Consider the following 17,358-nt stretch of genomic DNA (forward strand, 5'->3'; position numbering starts at 1 on the left):
CATAACTTCAAAAATGTACAATTAGAATTTGAATGTTTCTGAAAGTTGCAACTTTTCAAATGAATTAAGTGACCTGTTTAAAGCCCAGAATGAATAGGAGGCTAAAAGCAAGATTTTTGTCAGTGCGTTTCCCTTCGTTCTGGGAGAGGCCTTGTGCCCTGATCATTTGCATTCTATCTACTTGAAAGGTATATTCCAAAAGATGGACACGTTGATTCAACTCCTTTTGCTAATACTAATATTCCATGAATATTAAGCAGCTTTCAGATGATAATTTAGTTTCTTTTATTACTGTATGCTATAGGACAAGAACATGCTGCTCAGCTAACTTGGGCCATCCTCATAAGATTTACAATTGCATTTAACATAGCATTATTAAATGGGCACAGTTATCTCTTCAGAATGAATCCCTCTGAATCAAAAGATTGATCACTTTTGAACAGACACGACAAAATTGAGGACCAAACTGGAGCTTGGGGAACTCAAGTATTTTCCCTGCAAACTCTTCCTGAATGACAAGATATTACTCCTTAGCCTCCCAATCTGCCTTGAAATTCATGCTACTAGCAACTACATGTTACTAAGCCAATCATCACAGAAGCAAAATATCATGATGCATGTAATCTGTGTTTACAATCCCTGAAAGTCCAGTCAATTATTTTGATTGAAAGTTATGGTTGGAATTCTTCTAGTAGCCAGTTGTTATCAAATAAAGAAATAATTCAACATAGTCACTAAGAGTACAGTCTGTAGATGTAGATTCCCTTAACATTTGAATCTAGTTCTGCTTGCTAGCTGTGAGACAGTGGGCAAAACAATTAATCATTGGAGTTTAGGCTTTACAACTATAAAGGAAAATTTTGACTGTAAATAAATACCGAGAGCAATTACGTGAAATAATATATCTTAAGTTCATACCAATAGTGTCTGATGGAGTACGTCTTCCATAAAGATAACTATTATTACTTTTTATTTATTTTATCCTTCAAAGCTCTAAAGTCTTACCTCGAAGAATCTCTAGATAGATTCTGTTTCCCATGTTTACAAATAATCCTCTGCACATGATACTGTTGTTTGTCTACATTGCCAACATTTTACTTATCTGTTTCATGTGTTCTCTGATCAGCCATATTTTCCATGGTGTAAAATAGAGACATCCTCCCCAAACTTGTACAACTGTCACATGTTTTAAATTCTAAATGTTGGCAAATATGCCTGGGACACAAAATGGATGTTTGATATTGATGATGGTAAAAGGAATTTCATGAGTATGTCTTAGGATTATATTCCAATAAGCAATTTTAAAAAGGCCAGGGTTTATCACCAAAATGAAGAGAAAGTAAAATCCCTATCAATGCCAGGATGTTTCCTCTTTGATCTGCTGCATATCATCCATGCTTGTCTTGAGCTGCATGCCAGCGATATTGCAGGGAATACCCATGCTCATGAAGATGAACAGGTGCAGTGGCTTATCCCACAGGGAGGGCAAAGATTAATGAAGTGTGTGTGTGTAAATTCTAGGAATACAAGAGGCAACAGTCAGCCTTTTAATAATACCTTAATTAACACTGATATAATGCATTAAATAACCCTCAGCAGCACATTTGAACTTATTTGCTAATCTTATTCCTTACAGCAGCTGTTCAACTATATCCAAAAGCATTGTTTTTTTATTGGACGTTTAAAAACCCAGAGCCATATAAAGCAGCCTACAATCTTACCAAGCTTTTTGGCGGATAGTTCATTGTCAGTGAAGACAAAAAGAGCACAAAACATTGGAAGTATAAATATTGAGTTATTGTCTACATCTTAGGTCATGTGAGTTTTTCTGGCATTCCAGCAAATCAGCTTTTATATGGAATTTCCCTGAAAATCCCTGACATTTTACATCTTCTCTCTTGGTTTATGCTATTTGCTAGCCTAGAACAACTTTCACCACTTTCTTTTTTTCATTGTTCAAAAGCTAGGTCAGATTTCACTGTTTCTCTCATATCTGTATATTCTTGTCAGATCAGCTTCGTTCGTGCTTCTCTTACCAATTTACTTCTCTTCTTTCATTGGTCACACTTTTATCTGAAAGATAAAAGATTACAAATAAACAGATTAAAGACTGGAAATCCATAAAAGGTTTATCTGTTTAAATGTATCTAAAAACCCATTAGATTTTTGAGTATTGGTGGTTAAGAATGTGTATTTATCCTTGTATCTATAGAGTCTGGCACAGTGGTTGATTTCTGCAAGCCCTACAATCATACTTGTGATATGAATAAATAATTACAAATTACTAAAACATTTTGAGTCAGTATTCGTTTATATCCTTTAGTTTCAAAAATCCACAAAATTAAAATAATATTTTTAAGAAATATTGCCTATTACCTAAGATAGAAAAATATAATTTAGTACTAAAACTATAGCCTCATATACATAGACAGGGAGTAAGAGTTCCTCCCATTCTGTTTACCATAACAAATCATTCTGACTGCCCAATGGCTATTATTTCTGCTGAATGTCATAACTAGGCAACAATTAAAAAGGAAGGCCAGATGTTAGAAAACAGGGAATTTGCTCTCTCAGCGAATTTTCCAGTTCTCTATGCCTTTAAAAATACTGTTCTCTTTCTAGATCAGCTACTCTATTATTTACAAGCTTAACTGTTTTCCATTTTTCAAACTCAGCTTCACTGAAGCTTTGAGATAGACCATCTATTACACTGTGTACCTACACCTGTCCAACTATGTGTTAATTTGTTTTATTTAACAGTATGTTTTTCACTATCAATTTTTGGATCACTGGGACCATTATTTTAATCTCTGTATCCCTTCAGAGTGTTTGGAACATAGTAGGTACGCAATACATATTTTATGAATAAAAATTGTTATTTAATCTAAAGAGTGGCTTGTCTTATTACTGTTAGTTTCCATGATGATTGTATTTTAGTAGAAACATTTTCTTGTCAGTGATAAATGTATTTTAAAACATAACTGAATGTATGATAAAAGTTTCCAAAGCTTGGCTTGTGTCCTGGTGCTCCATCTTTCCTACGTCATTCTTGAATTGAACTCATGAGGAGTTTAGTGTTCCGAGCACTATATCACTCTGTAGCTTACTTGATTTTCTGGAAAAACCCAATGCAATGTTCATGTCTTTAAAGAATGGATCACCCAAAACAAGAGACACTCTTGGGAAATAAACCTAATAGAGACTTTTATCTAACATTAGTTCTGGAAACCCTTTCACCACGAGGTGACATTTTGTAGTGCAACATTGCTACATCAGGTATGTGGAGATATAAAAAGATAACTCCTTAGACTTTTCAGAGCTCTTTCCTTGGTTTCCAAGAAATATGAACAGTTATGTGATATGATAAATCACAAGCTCTGTGTGATGTTTGTTATTATTTATGGTGGTTGGGTTTGAAAATTTACCATATAAGTCTGACTCACTTCCACATCCGTTGGAGCTACTTCCACCAGTGAATAGTGCTCTGTTTACAGTTACAGTAAGTTTGTGATGTTGAGTTAATGATTATTTAAACTATTTACTGCCTTGACTCTCTTACTAGAGTCAGAGTTCCTTGATATAGACTTTGTTTCACTCATCTTTGTATTTCCATTTCCTTAATGCATAGTACCAGACAAGCATTAAATATTTAATAAGTGCTTGTCATTGGAAACTGTTGTTGAGTTCCCAAACACTTCTATACTTTTCTTTTCTACTATCAAGACATGTGTACACACACTCAAAATACTCTGGACCTACAGGAAATTCTTGAAGACTAAATTACTTAAACTGAATCTCTTTTTTTCTATTACTAATTGCTAATGGTGCCTGCACATTCTATATTACATGTTCTATTTTCTGAATTGTGACTATTGAAGACACCTTTGTTCCTTGGTAGATTCCATGCAGCTCATAATTTAAAAATTATTTTGATATCCCAATGGCACAAAAGATATAAGTAAAAATTTCTTCTGTAAAACTCAACATTGTGAGTTGCACAATGGGGAAACACGTTGTTGCTAACATCAGACTGACAAGACTGGCAGGATTTGCTGACAAATGGGATGAGATATGAAAAAAAAATGACTTCAAGTTTTGTTTTTTGTTTTTAGAATGGAGGTGTCATTTATGAAAATGGAGTGATTATGGGAGGGCCAGTATCTTACAGGAAGCCAATTATTTGTATAAATTAGGTTTGAGATACCTCACAGATATCCAAGTTAAAGATGTTGAGTAGGCAGTTGGATATGTCTCTAAAATTCAGGAGAGGTTTTCCACTAAAAATAAAAATAGGGAGTGAAAATAGTATTCCAAACTAGAAGATTGAATTAAACACACCATAAATGTTCGAAGTTATTATTACTGTAGTTATAATTGTCATTGTCATCATCATCACCATCCTCATCAGCAGCAGCATTGTCATTATGTTAGCCCCATTTTCCTTTTTAAGGGCATCAGGATTAAGACTCTCTTTGGAGATACGGTCTAGTTTAGAGATTGCATTGTTGCAAATAGTTTGTTTCTATTTAGATAAGAAAAAGCAGACAGGAAGGTGGACTGGGAATACAGAGTGCTGTGATTTTATATAATATTGCTGAAACAGGAAAGATTTTGAGGTTGATTAAAATCTTGTCAGGCCTAAAGGTCTTTTGAACCCATTTGCAAACCTGATCAAGAATAGTGAGGATAGATTAAAGCTGAGCAATAAAACAAACACTTGCATGTCCCAAGGAGAGACGGGTTGAGTAATTAAGGGCAGGTCTGCACTTCTATTTCATTAGCGTAATATTTGCATTACATATTAGAACTCCATTAATCTGACAATTAGTTTTTCTGCTCACAATTCCCTTTCTTAGGCACTAATACTGAAAATGATTCAGAAACCTCATGTAATAAAAATCCTTCAGCAAAATTCAGCCAATCAAGGAACCTTTCAAAATCAATCCCTCTACCTGGTCACTTTCTACTAAATGTAGGGCGAATTATAAACAGTGGGTAGCCTACATGGTGAAACTCTGTATGGAATAGAAATTAAAATGCCCAATTCTGAAGTGGGATTTATCTAGTCTTTACAACAACATGCATCCTATTTCATTTTTTAAATTTAATGTGTTATTATTTATTTGAGACAGGATCTTGCTCTGTTGCCCAGGCTGGAGTGTGGGCCACTATCATGGTTGAATACAACTTTGCCCTTCTGGGCTTAAGCCATCCTCCTGCCTCAGCCCTCTGAGTAGCAGGGACTACAGGTGTGCACCACCATGCCCAGCTAACTTTTTATTTTTATTTTTTTGTAGAGATGGGGTTTCACCATGTTGCCCATGCTCGAACTCCTGGGCTCAAGAGATCCACCTGCCTCAACCTCCCAAAGTGCTGAAACAGGCATGTGCCACTGTACCTGACCCATAAATTCTATTTTAGATTTAAAAAAGTAATTCTTCAATATATACTATTACTAATATTAATACATTAATTCCCAATTATTTGACACCCACTATGCCAAAATATCCTACTAAACCCTTGGAGAATACTATTTTATTTAATTCTGACATAACCTTATACTGAAGCCATTATCCCTGCTTTATAGATGAGAGAAGTTAGAAACAAGACAGTTTAGGGCAATGTTTCTCAAAGTGGATTCAAATCAATTGGTCTGGAATGAGGCCTGTGATTCTGCATTTCTAACTAATTCCCAGCCTTAGGGAATTTGGTCTTAGGGATTAATAGAATTGACCTAAATTGTTAGGTGTGGAGCTTCTGCTTATAGCCTACTTATAACATATTTTTAACCAGCTATATTTCATTGTAAAAAGTTTTGCTTCTTACAGCTGAGTTTCTTCCTGCAGTGTCTATCCTATGGCAATTCAGCCCTTGCAGGGAAAGCAGCCTGTTTCATGTTTTCTGTATATTACTCCATGAATGTGGCCTAATACTTGGACTTAATACATCTCCTATAACTGTTCGTTCCTTCTGGCTACCCAGTCAAATCACAGACCCAAGTTCTGCTTTTAGAACCTGTTTCCTTGACTGCGGTAAAGGCCATGAAATTTTTCCTTCTCTGCCCTGTCTCTAAGGATCAAATTCAAGGGCTTCCCTAGATTGCCTAAGTAATTGCCCACCCTTTCTCACCATTCCTTTCTCTTCTGTCTTTCTAGATTAATTATCACATACAAGGTGTGGAGGAGTAAAGAACCCACTGTTCCCTCTATACTCTCACCTCCTACCCTATTCCCTACCATGCCTTTCTCACTTATATTCTCACTCATGCCATTCATTATTCTTGGAACAACCTTTTACTTAAAGTCTACCTTCTTTCCTCTTTTTCAAAGGTTTTCTAAATCTCATCTCCAACATTAAAGTCTTCCAGAAATAAAGCCAATGATAATCATCTTCCCAAGGCTGATGAGTGATGAGTAACTCTCACATTTTCATCCCACAAACCACAAACATAGAAACTTTCTTTAATGAAAATGTCTATTTAATTACTTGAGTCTTTTCTATAAATTTTTCCTTCTACAGCTGTTTGTTATAGATCCATGATGTTAAACCTAGAAGCTACCTTAGATTTGATATAGTTTCAGCAAAACCTCAGTACAGTGTTCTGCAACTAGGTAATTAAGCAGAACAAAGCACAGTTCATTCTAATGGTAGGTTTAAATTCCAACCCCCACTAGCTGTGTGTCCCTGAAGAAGTTACTTAACATTGTAATATCCTTAGATTTATTTTTCCATCTGTAAAATAATTTAAAAAGTTACCAAATGCCAATACCACTATGAAGATTAAGTCAGAAAAGAATGCTACATGCATACCAGCACAAGTGTGTGCCAAGGGTTGAAAAAATAATTCTAAAACAAAATGTTAATAGCGAAGTTTATGAGAAAAATTGCTGGGAAAAAAGCACTCATTTGGTTCTGCTTCCGTTCAACTATATTGAAATTAAAGAATTTGCATTTCAGACTTTGAAAGTAATGACATAAAAGGAAGTAGCTGCATTTTTGGGACTCACAGTAATAGGATATTCAAATCTTTCTTTGGCCTCTACAGTTAAGGTGCACCTGTCTTTCAATATTGGTAGAGGATATATGATCAGAGAGTATTCCAAGCTTTTTAAATCCAAAGGAAGGACAGAGCAAGATGGACTTGAATGTGTAATCTTCAATTAGTCTAATTAAAGGAATAATAGCAACCATAAGGTATCTTTAGCGCCACCGAAGCCATAAGTTCACCTTCTTCAGCTCCACGGATATTGGAGTCATCTAAAGTTGTCCTATAAACTTTCAGAGGGAAAAATCAGGGAAAAGAGAAAGGAAATAGTTCTTACTATAGTCTAGACTTTCTTTTACACAATTTAGAGCTCTAATTGCCTGTTTGATATAACCATCTTTAATTATAGGCACCTGAAATTGGGTACTTCTAAAACAGAACTTTTAGTCTCCTTCTATTCATTCTCTACCTCACTTGCCCTTTAAAATCATCCACTCTGCCTCCTCAGCCAGGGCATTTGATGTCATTTTTCATACTAACCCCCTCTATATCCCTTTTTTTCTATTTAAACACTACATAGAGTATCAGTTATATCTAGAGTTTTTTTAGATCCATCTCTCATATCTATCTCAACTGCCAATGTGTTAAATCCTATCCCTCATCATCTAACACTTGAAAAACTGCAACTATAACCAAATGCTCTGGGTGCAATTCCGTTTTCTAAATTGTCACAAATTTTTACTCCCTAAAACAAGGATAATTTTATCACCCTTTGGACAATATTTACTACGGAATCTTTGTCTTTTGGATTAGACCTCACCTTTCTAATTAGTAGGGAAGGTCTTCTGCAATCTGGCACCTCACAAAAATCTGTCTCTGATAACGTTACATAATGATCAGCGAAGAACACCGAACTGAGTCTTAAATACTAGAAACCACGTTTGCAGATTATTTTTGGTTGTTTTTCAAATTATTTTTATTATACACAAGATCCATAAGTCTTTATCAAACACACAACCATCAGCCAACTGAGCTGAGTCCCAGATACTAGGAATCAAGGATGTGCAGTTATTTTTATTTGGTTGATTTTTAGATTTTATTATAAAGACTAAAGATCCATAAATCTTTATAACAAAATACAGAAACCTTGAACCAAAACAAAACCCCAAGAAGCCAGAGTGTAGAAGTTTACTTGTATAAATATTAAAAGGATGTAAGGTCTACATTAGTTGCATCTGGTAGGTTGACTATCAAAGTCTTTAGTTCATGTTTTTGTGTGTCTATCAAGTGTTCTTGGTCTTTGTGGAATATATGCTTTCGTGGGTTAGAAAATATTTTAATTTCAATTGGTTATCTGGTAAAATTTTAACCAGACACAGGACATTTCTATATGTGCTGTTCGATAATAGAAGAAAACTTAGCTTTAGTGAATTATTTTACTTTAAAAATTGCTAGATAAAATATTACAATAAAGAATAGTTTCTTGGCCTGCTTCTATGAAAACTTCTTTGGGTGAATACATTTGCAGAGACATATAAAAGCATTCATTAGAAGTGAATCATGGTGTACTTTCTTCAAATAATTTTCCATTCAAGTGACACTTAATTCATAGTTTATACATTCAGGGCCAATAACTACACAATCCACATTCCATGAGGAGTACCAAAAATTTATGAGATGCTCTAGGCTTCCTGAAAATAGAGCATATTATGTCTACACAGATGATAAGAGGAGTGAAATGGTGAGATTGTCAGCATTCCTTTGATGTCTTTTAAACAAAGATCCTATTGAATGTTGACTCATTTTCACTCCATGTGATCTTATGGAAGAAAAATGTTGTTTGGGTCTTGAGATCTTAGGCATGCAATGAACTTAGATTTCATTCAAATATTTTTTCATTTTTGTAGTGGAAGTATTTTTATTCTTCAGATTTCAGCCTCATTAAATTTTCAAGCTACAAAGACACATAAATAGCATTCAGTGCATTTCTAACTGTATGACAGTCTCAGTAATTTCAAGAGGTCTTCACTAATTTACCATTCTTACCATTCTATGCACTCGAAGTAGAAAATGTATCTCCTGTAAACTGTTTAACTGCTAATGCTGAATACCACTGAGGACAGCTATCTTTAATATGTTTTTAAATGCAGAAAACATATTTTCCTAAAAGAAATCGACAAGGACTCAATTACTCTGTAAAATTATTTGTTTGGTGGGAAGTGCCATCTTACCTCCGTTCATATACCATTTAGAAAGTAGGGTTTTTTGTTTTTATTTTAATTGCTTTTCAGTTGGCCTGTTCAAGTAGAGGCTCCATTATGTATTCCCCTGAGATGGAAAGTTAAGTGTTTTGTTATACGTGTTTAAGTCTTTCAGGCTACCAGAAGGATAGGAAGAGTTTGGGAGAGATATCAAAGGAAAGGTTCTTTATGGTGGGGTTTACTTAAATTACAATAATTTTTATTTTCTTGGGACTTCTTCAAGGACACGTCAGGGAGAATGAGAATTACACATCTGAAAAAAGAAAGACAGAAAAGAACAGTAAATATAACAAATGAATATTCCCATGGAACAGAAGTATTTTTACAAAATATTTGCAGAGAATTTATTCTTATTGTTTATTGAAAGTTTTCTGCTTAACAGGTATGAGGTTTTGGTTTTCAACCCAACTATCTCTTCCATAATCCCACAAAAGTTTTTTTTTTAAAAAAATAATTATGAAGAAGAGGTAAGAAAGGCTGTTTCTCTCCCTTTAAACATGTCCTGTCCCCTAACTTCACAAAATGAAGACTAAACTCCTTTTCAAATCTATAAGGGAACTGAGCCACCTCTCTGACATTTCCTAGTAGAACAATTAGAAGAGTCTGTAGCCTTTTCCTTCTGGACGTCTGCACATGCACCTGAATGTATACAGAACAGCCAAATATGCCATGTAATTTAATTACAGTGAGATGGGGAGGGAAATATTTCTAGCAATCCTCCAAATAAGGCTTAGAAACCCCAGCAACACTAACTACAAAACGCTCTTGACAATACAGATGTCAACAAACAATTTATAATATGTTGAAAAGGAAGCAATCTGGTGGATGATACCAATCATTAAATCTTCCCTAATCATTAAGTCAGGACAATTCCTTTATGAAATATTGTAGTGAGAAATATAGTGACCATGATGATTGTACAATAGTCCTACAAAATATACAAATACAATTCCAATAGATTCCATGAGATTCCAGAGGTCCTTAACAATGGTCACAGAGAGGAAATTATGAAAGCCACTAGCGATGGTCTGAACAAGAAGGTGTTGCTGCTTGATTTTAAAGTCCTTTGTATTAGACAACAAACTGTCATCCATATCAGGCTTTTAGGATCAGGTTTCCCACAGCAAGAGCTATTTGATGATAAGATGCAGGTTTAAACTTGCCATCTGTTGTCAGAACCAATCTGAACTGAAGCCGAAGTTTTTGTTTTCTACTTTTTATTTTTTCATCAGTAGTACACTCTACCTTGGTTCAGCCAATTCTTTTAAACTCAGATATATTTGAATTTGGATATCAGGTTGGAACTCACTGCTTGCTTTGCTTTGAGGAATTTACTTGTCCATACTGAGTTATGGCTTTTTCATCGATCAAGTGGAGATGGATGCCAACTCTCTTAGGGTTTTTACCCTTATGAACCTGGTTTGCTGATTTGCTTAGGACCTGGATTCCCTAGTATGTGGAACCCTTCCTTTAACTAGAAGTTCCTTTCTAGAAGTAGACCTCAAACTATGATATGCCTTATCTAGAATTCCCTTAAGTAGAAGGCAGCAAGGCAATAGCCCTGATGAGCTGCTGTGTATAAGCTTTCCTATGTGCTGACCTACCCTACTGTTCTAAGATGGTTCCTGATAACTCATATCAATTGCGCCTAGTTATTGCTATGTTTCTTGGGTACTAGACTTTTTCTGCCAGCAGAAACTCTCACTTAAGTCCCGTTGTTTGGCCAATTTCCCCAGAATCTGTGCTTTTCTGGTGAGTAGGTTTAATTTCAGGGCTACTCTCTAGGCTAGTAATGTTTTATTCTGAGAGAAACAGGGAAATGCATGGCTGAGTTCCAGGATATGAAAGCACAGGTTCTTGACAAGATGTTAGGAGAGTGAGTTGACTTTCAACAATGAAAATATAATAGAATAATGATCATTATCGATGGAATAATTTCTAGGTATATTGTACTTGCTGTTTCACAGATATTATCTATAAACCTCAGAATAAACCTAAATGGTAAATATTATTCTCATTTCACAGATAAAAAATATTAGGTTCTAATACACTAAGTTACTTGCCCAAGAATAGATTTTTAGTAGAAACCAAAATTGAATTCAAACAATTCTGAGTCAAAAACCTATATTCTTTTTACCACATCATGGTTCCTTCCACATTATCATGAATTAGGCCACTATTTTGATGCTGTTAGAGAAAAGTTCTAGTGTCCTTGATAGTTTAACATCATGAAGATATTCTTTTTCAAAACAAAGTAGACAGTTTACACTAATATCTATCACCAATATCTATGGAGACTGATCTTTAGTTCACTAACACTAATCATTTGAGTTTTTCCTTTAACTTGGGGATACACAAATTACATAATGGTGGCTATTTTACAGTAAGGCTTTCTTGAGCTTGGTGGCCTTTGACATAATTTTGTCATATTTTTACCTGTTTAAATTGGTCAAAGCATCCTTTTGTAGCCACAGCTCATATCTCTTTGCACACAACATCAGTCCCTTAATTTAATTCCCTTCTAGAAAGTGACCCTAGAAAATAGAATTAATGGGTATAATGATTGGAAGAATCAATGCCTTGTTTATAAGTCTCCATCTTCAGAATAAAGTTGGGGAACTGAGGCAGTTATTTCTATGAATTGCCCTCCTGTTGGGACTGGGGCTGAAATCACTAGCACTCTAGTTTGCATATGCTGACCTTGGTTAATATTTTTATTGAAGCTGCTTTGTATTTGTTTGGATAAGGGGGCACGTCATGGAGCATACATCTTAACACTATTATTCATCCTATTATAAATGATGCTAACAAATGTGAAGGAGGGGCCCACTTAGGATGTATTCATGACACACTCCTTTTCCACCATCCCACGTCCGCCCGCCTTGACATTTCTGATCCAAGCTATGTAGTAATTCTTCTCCTCATCCTATGTTTTCCACACATTCTTTCAGGTCAGTACACAGATGCTTTTACTTCTCTGAGTTTGAGAAAATAAATCATACTCCCACACCCATCTATAAAAGATTATTCAAGGTCATGACGATAACAACTCTTTCTTCCTGTGCAAAAAAGAATACCTTTGCTTTCTTACAACGAATCTTCTTTGGTGTTTGTCTTAAAACATTCTTGGGGTTAAAAAAAAAATAGATGGAGTTTCCATTGTTATTCATGAATTCAAAATGGCTTGCTATATGACCTAACCCAAAATATCTTAAAAATAAGAGCTCCCCAGGTGCATTATAACATCTACACCAGTTAGTTCTTAACCCTGGATGCACATAACAATCACCTAAATCACATTAAAAATATTTTTTAACCTCAGGCTCTGAGGTTTCATATTCTGATTAAAATAATCTAGGCTGGGTCCCCAGTATGATTATTTATTAACATTTTAAATGTAAACCAGGTCGAAATGCATCTAAACAATATGACACGGGGGTTATAAACACAGACTTCATAGTCAGACAGACTGGAGATTGGATCTTAGTTATCTCATCAGCTATTAAATCCTGGGAATTTGCTTATCCTTCTTCAGCTTCAGTTTCTTCATCTATAAAATGGCTTGATGATGCTCAAAAGTTGCTATGGAAACAGAATAAGAATTAATATAACATACTTGAGTGACTGGTACTTAGTTATTTATCAATGCATTTTTTTTTTTTTTTTTTTTTTTGCTATGTGATTAAATTTTTCAGGATTTTGAGATGTATCGCTAAGGTAATACATGAACCAGGAAACAAGTATTTTTTGCTGACTAAAATTTTACTTAAATCTCCAAATTCAAATGTATCACAAATATTAATAGTTGAGAACATTTATTCACTACAAAAGTATGTGACAGGGTCTGTGTTGAATGTTTTACATGAATTACATTTTCAACCTATTCAAAATTTTAAAATCTGTTTTATTACATTTTTAAAATAGAAGACATCGAATTTGAGAGCTTAAAACCTTTTTTCAAATTATCTAGTATGAAGAGTTGGGATTTGAACCTATGTCTATATAAATCTAAACTCAGATTTTTAACCATTACACTCTTTTGCCACCAAAGCAACAGATCTGCACAAGATTTACACAGGCGTTTTAAACAAATCACCCTTTCTCATCCCCTCCCTGACTAAATTGAGATTTAAAAAAAAAAAAAAACCCACACAGCTTCATAGGCTATAACCACACAGTTATATACACAACCATATAGGCTGCCATGCTCCAAGAACCCCACTCTTGGGATCTAATTATTTGCAATTGTTACCTTGAAATTCTTAATTTCATTTTTTAACTTATGTTTTATAAGTGAAATTTGATAGGCCAATGGAGGATATACTTAACGTAACTTATATTCCTGTTTTCTACCCTTTTTTTCTCTTTTTTTTTTTTTTTTTTTTTTTTTTTGAGATGGCTTCTGGATCACCCATTCTCCACCCTATGTTGCCTTGGACTCTACCTAGCTTCCCCTTGCAAGTTCCCCTACTTCCTCCCCATCTCCTATGTGGGTGTCTCAGTCACATTAATTGGGGAGAAAGCCTGTATTTCATGCCAGCTTTTGCTCTTGGCAGGGGCCTGAGTATGGGTACAAGAGAATCAAATTTAGGCATATACCCTACTGCATCTCCGAGGAAAGCAAGGAGGCAGTCATCCTCAATCTTCCCTGACAATGTCATGGCTCCTTCAGCAGGAAACTTAGTAGAGGCTCTTGTCCACCATTCTTCCAGGTACCAAGTGTCTCTTGATGGAGAAGTTGCAATACCTTAGAGGTCACTCATCTGCTTTGGGTTGGAGTAGCAGTGTGGCAAGGGAAGATTTACTTCCCCAACCCCGACTGGAGACCTTCATTTTCATTTTACATTGGTCCCTCAAATTATGTAGATAGCCCTGATAAAAATAAATGACAAAATACAGAAACGTTCCACAAGAAGCAGTGGCGTTTGGGGTATTTGGAGAAGAACAAGGCAAGGTGAAGCTACCTGAGCCTGGTGAGACCCAGGCTGGATAATGTGTGCCCAAGAGTTTGGAATCATGGGCTGTGGAATTAAAAATATTCTTGCTATAAATCCCAGCTTTGCCCTTATTAGTTGTGTGATATTGCATAAGTAACCATCTCTAAATATCAGTTTACTCTTGTATAAACTTAGCATAATAATTATACTAACCTCATAAACTTGAGATAGGATAAAATAAGACAATGTGCATGAAACAATTGTTTACCAGTGTCTGGGACAAAGTAAGCACTGGATAAATGTGGTTTTTGCTAGCTATTTTAATTTTGTTCTTCACTGAATGTCTCTGGGTCGGGGCGATGTTTGTTGCAATGATTTGACCCTATAGAGAAGAAAAGATTCTAAAATATATGCTCCTTCTTATCCCTCACCCCATACTTTAGGTCCTACTAAATCCATATAAACCTATTTTATTTTCTCATTCAATCAGATGTAAGAAAATTGTAGTTTCTTATATTAGCCATCTCAGAAAATAGATCATGTCTGAAATTAGAATTCTGGGTTTGTTTCACCTCTTTACACTCCCTGAAATGCCATAATTGAAGAATTATGGATAGAATTAGGGATAGAAATATTGAAGGAATAATTGTCTTCCATCCTCTACCCCAATAAAACCCAGATGAACATCCACATATTCTCCTCCCTTCTTGCTCTCCTCGCTCTCTCCTGGGATACCCATTCACATACACATGCTAATGTTCTTTGAAACATTTAAGATGCATTTCCAAGTGACAGAAAGTGCTACCATACAAAAGCATCATCTTTTTTTTTTTTCTTCTCTGTTATTCTCCCAACACATTAATTGGTTGATTTTCTGGATTAGGAAGGAGGGGAGCTATGCATTAAACAAAGATTGATAGGATAGCACAATTGTTTGTGTTTCAAAACACAATTTTCTCAGAAATAAATATATAGGATATTGAGGAGTCTCGAAAGATCAAGGAGTACATTTCCTGCCTTAACTCATCTATGCAAAGATATAGTTTTCTGCATGAGAAATTACATTAACAGTTATTAACCAGTAAGTAATCCAGAGGAAATGTAGGAGGAAAATAAGGACACAACAAAATCTAATCCTATTAATAATTGGAGTTAAAACAATAGTATCCCTCTTTGCATTTAAAAATTTAACAGACTTTTTTTCTTAAAACTATTATAATGCTTTTTGGAGAGGGTAAGTTGAGGTAGATACCCTTATAAATTACTAGTGAAAACAAACTGTAAACCTTTCTGAATTATAAATATATTTCCAGAGCCTCAAAACTGTTAGGGCCTCCAGTTACAATTATTCTAATCTAGGAGTGCTGTCTCAGAAAATTATAGGAAATCTGGACAAAGATCTATACACCAAAATGTATGTTTGTACCATCACTTATAATGGTAAATAATTGACCACAAGCTGAATTTCAAAATATAGGAGATAAATTATTTTTAGTTCTTCTCCTCTAATTTCCCCGCTAGCACTTCTACCCTTCCCCTTTCACTCAATGGATATTACTAGCTCTTCTGATTTGATGTTTTTTTCTGAGGGAGAAGAGGCAAATGGGAGGAAGATTCAACATTACTGGCATAGCCTGCATTTGCTTTTTTCTGAAAGGCATTTGTGGGCTATGGGAATATGACTGCCATTGGGGATCTTACACCTTTCTTCCTTCTGGGAGGCATTTAGTTACTGAAAGTCCACTTGACAAAGACTCTCTGTTGGAGATCCCATTACTTTTCCAGGCATTACATTTATTTCAATTCTTTTTTTAAATGGGTATAGGAAGACTATTATATACTCCATATTTGGTCCATAAGAAGTATATATTCTTTCCCCTTAAAATTCTAGATATCCTTAACTTCCCCAATAGAGTAACCTTTCCTTTTCCCACTTTCAGAGTAGCTACTGAGTCCAAATCTCACAATTTTAGGGTTTTCTAGGAAAGAATTTGGCATCAGTTGAGGTACCCCTGTAGACACTAGTGAACACAGATCCAGATGACCAAGTGGTCTTATGGAAATCGTCTCTCATTGGTCTTGAAGGGACATGGAAACACCCCCTCCTTGCTCCATGAAAAATGATTTATAGTCTTATTGCAAATTGTTTTTCCAAACAATTTTTTTCTCTCAGACTTAACCTTAATTCTCTTATCCTTGAATGGGTGCTAAGCTAAGGTTGAAAACAAAGATATGGTTTACCTCCTTTGTTAATTTCTACAATGATAGTGTAGCAATGCCTTTGGAATATTAGAGTAGGCGGCAGCAGTTATCTTTCAAGTTCTGCTCAAATTGAGACTAAAATAGGCTTATTTTTGCATTCTGCTATATTGTGCAACATTAATGGAAGAGATATACAATAGTATGACAGAACACAGGAGATACATCAATTCAGACCTAGCATCAGGAACGACTTTCCCAAGGATGCAATCGCTAAACTGAAAACTAAAGTATAAGTACAAGTAAGCATGAGTGGAGCAAATAGGGAGACAGGAAAGGAACAGCATTAAAAGAGAATATAGGCTGGGTGCGGTGGCTCACACCTGTAATCCCAGCACTTTGGGAGACTGAGGCTGGCGGATCACGAGGTCAGGAGATCGAGACCACTCTGACTAACACGGTGAAACCCCGTCTCCTCTAAAAATACAAAAAATCAGCCAGGCATGACGGCAGGTGCCTGTAGTCCCAGCTACTCGGGAAGCTGAGGCAGGAGAATGGTGTGAACCCAGGAGGTGGAGCGTGCAGTGAGCCGAGATTGCGCCACTGCACTCCAGCCTGGGAGACAGAGACTCCGTCTCAAAAAATAAATAAAAATAAATATATATAAATATATATATATATATATATGAAAAGCAAAATGGTATAGCCACTTTGGAAAACAGTTGGTGATTTCTTACAAAGTTAACTATACACTTAGCATATAATCAAGTATTCTCGCTTTAAGGTGAAATAACTTATGTTCACAGTAAAACCCTTATGCGGATATTTAGGGTGGCATTACTCATAATCACCCCAAACTGGAAACAATGGTTCCTTACCTGTGAATGGAAAAACTGTGGTACATCCATACAATGGCATACTACTCAGCAATAAACTGGAACATATTACTGATACAAACACTGACATGGATAAATCT

General features: G+C 35.4%; 1 long non-coding RNA gene across 1 annotated transcript in view; it reads right to left on the reverse strand.

The window, feature by feature from the left end:
• Positions 1–1,801: 1,801 nt before the first annotated feature.
• Positions 1,802–17,358, reverse strand: part of LOC110741209 — a 71,307-nt gene continuing 55,750 nt past the window's right edge. Inside the window, exon 2 of the long non-coding RNA XR_002517045.1 lies at positions 1,802–2,073. This is a non-coding gene — a long non-coding RNA (uncharacterized LOC110741209). The remainder of the gene's footprint in view (positions 2,074–17,358) is intronic.

Source organism: Papio anubis, chromosome 12 (genome assembly GCF_008728515.1).
Source record: "Papio anubis isolate 15944 chromosome 12, Panubis1.0, whole genome shotgun sequence".
NCBI classification, from domain to species: domain Eukaryota; kingdom Metazoa; phylum Chordata; class Mammalia; order Primates; family Cercopithecidae; genus Papio; species Papio anubis.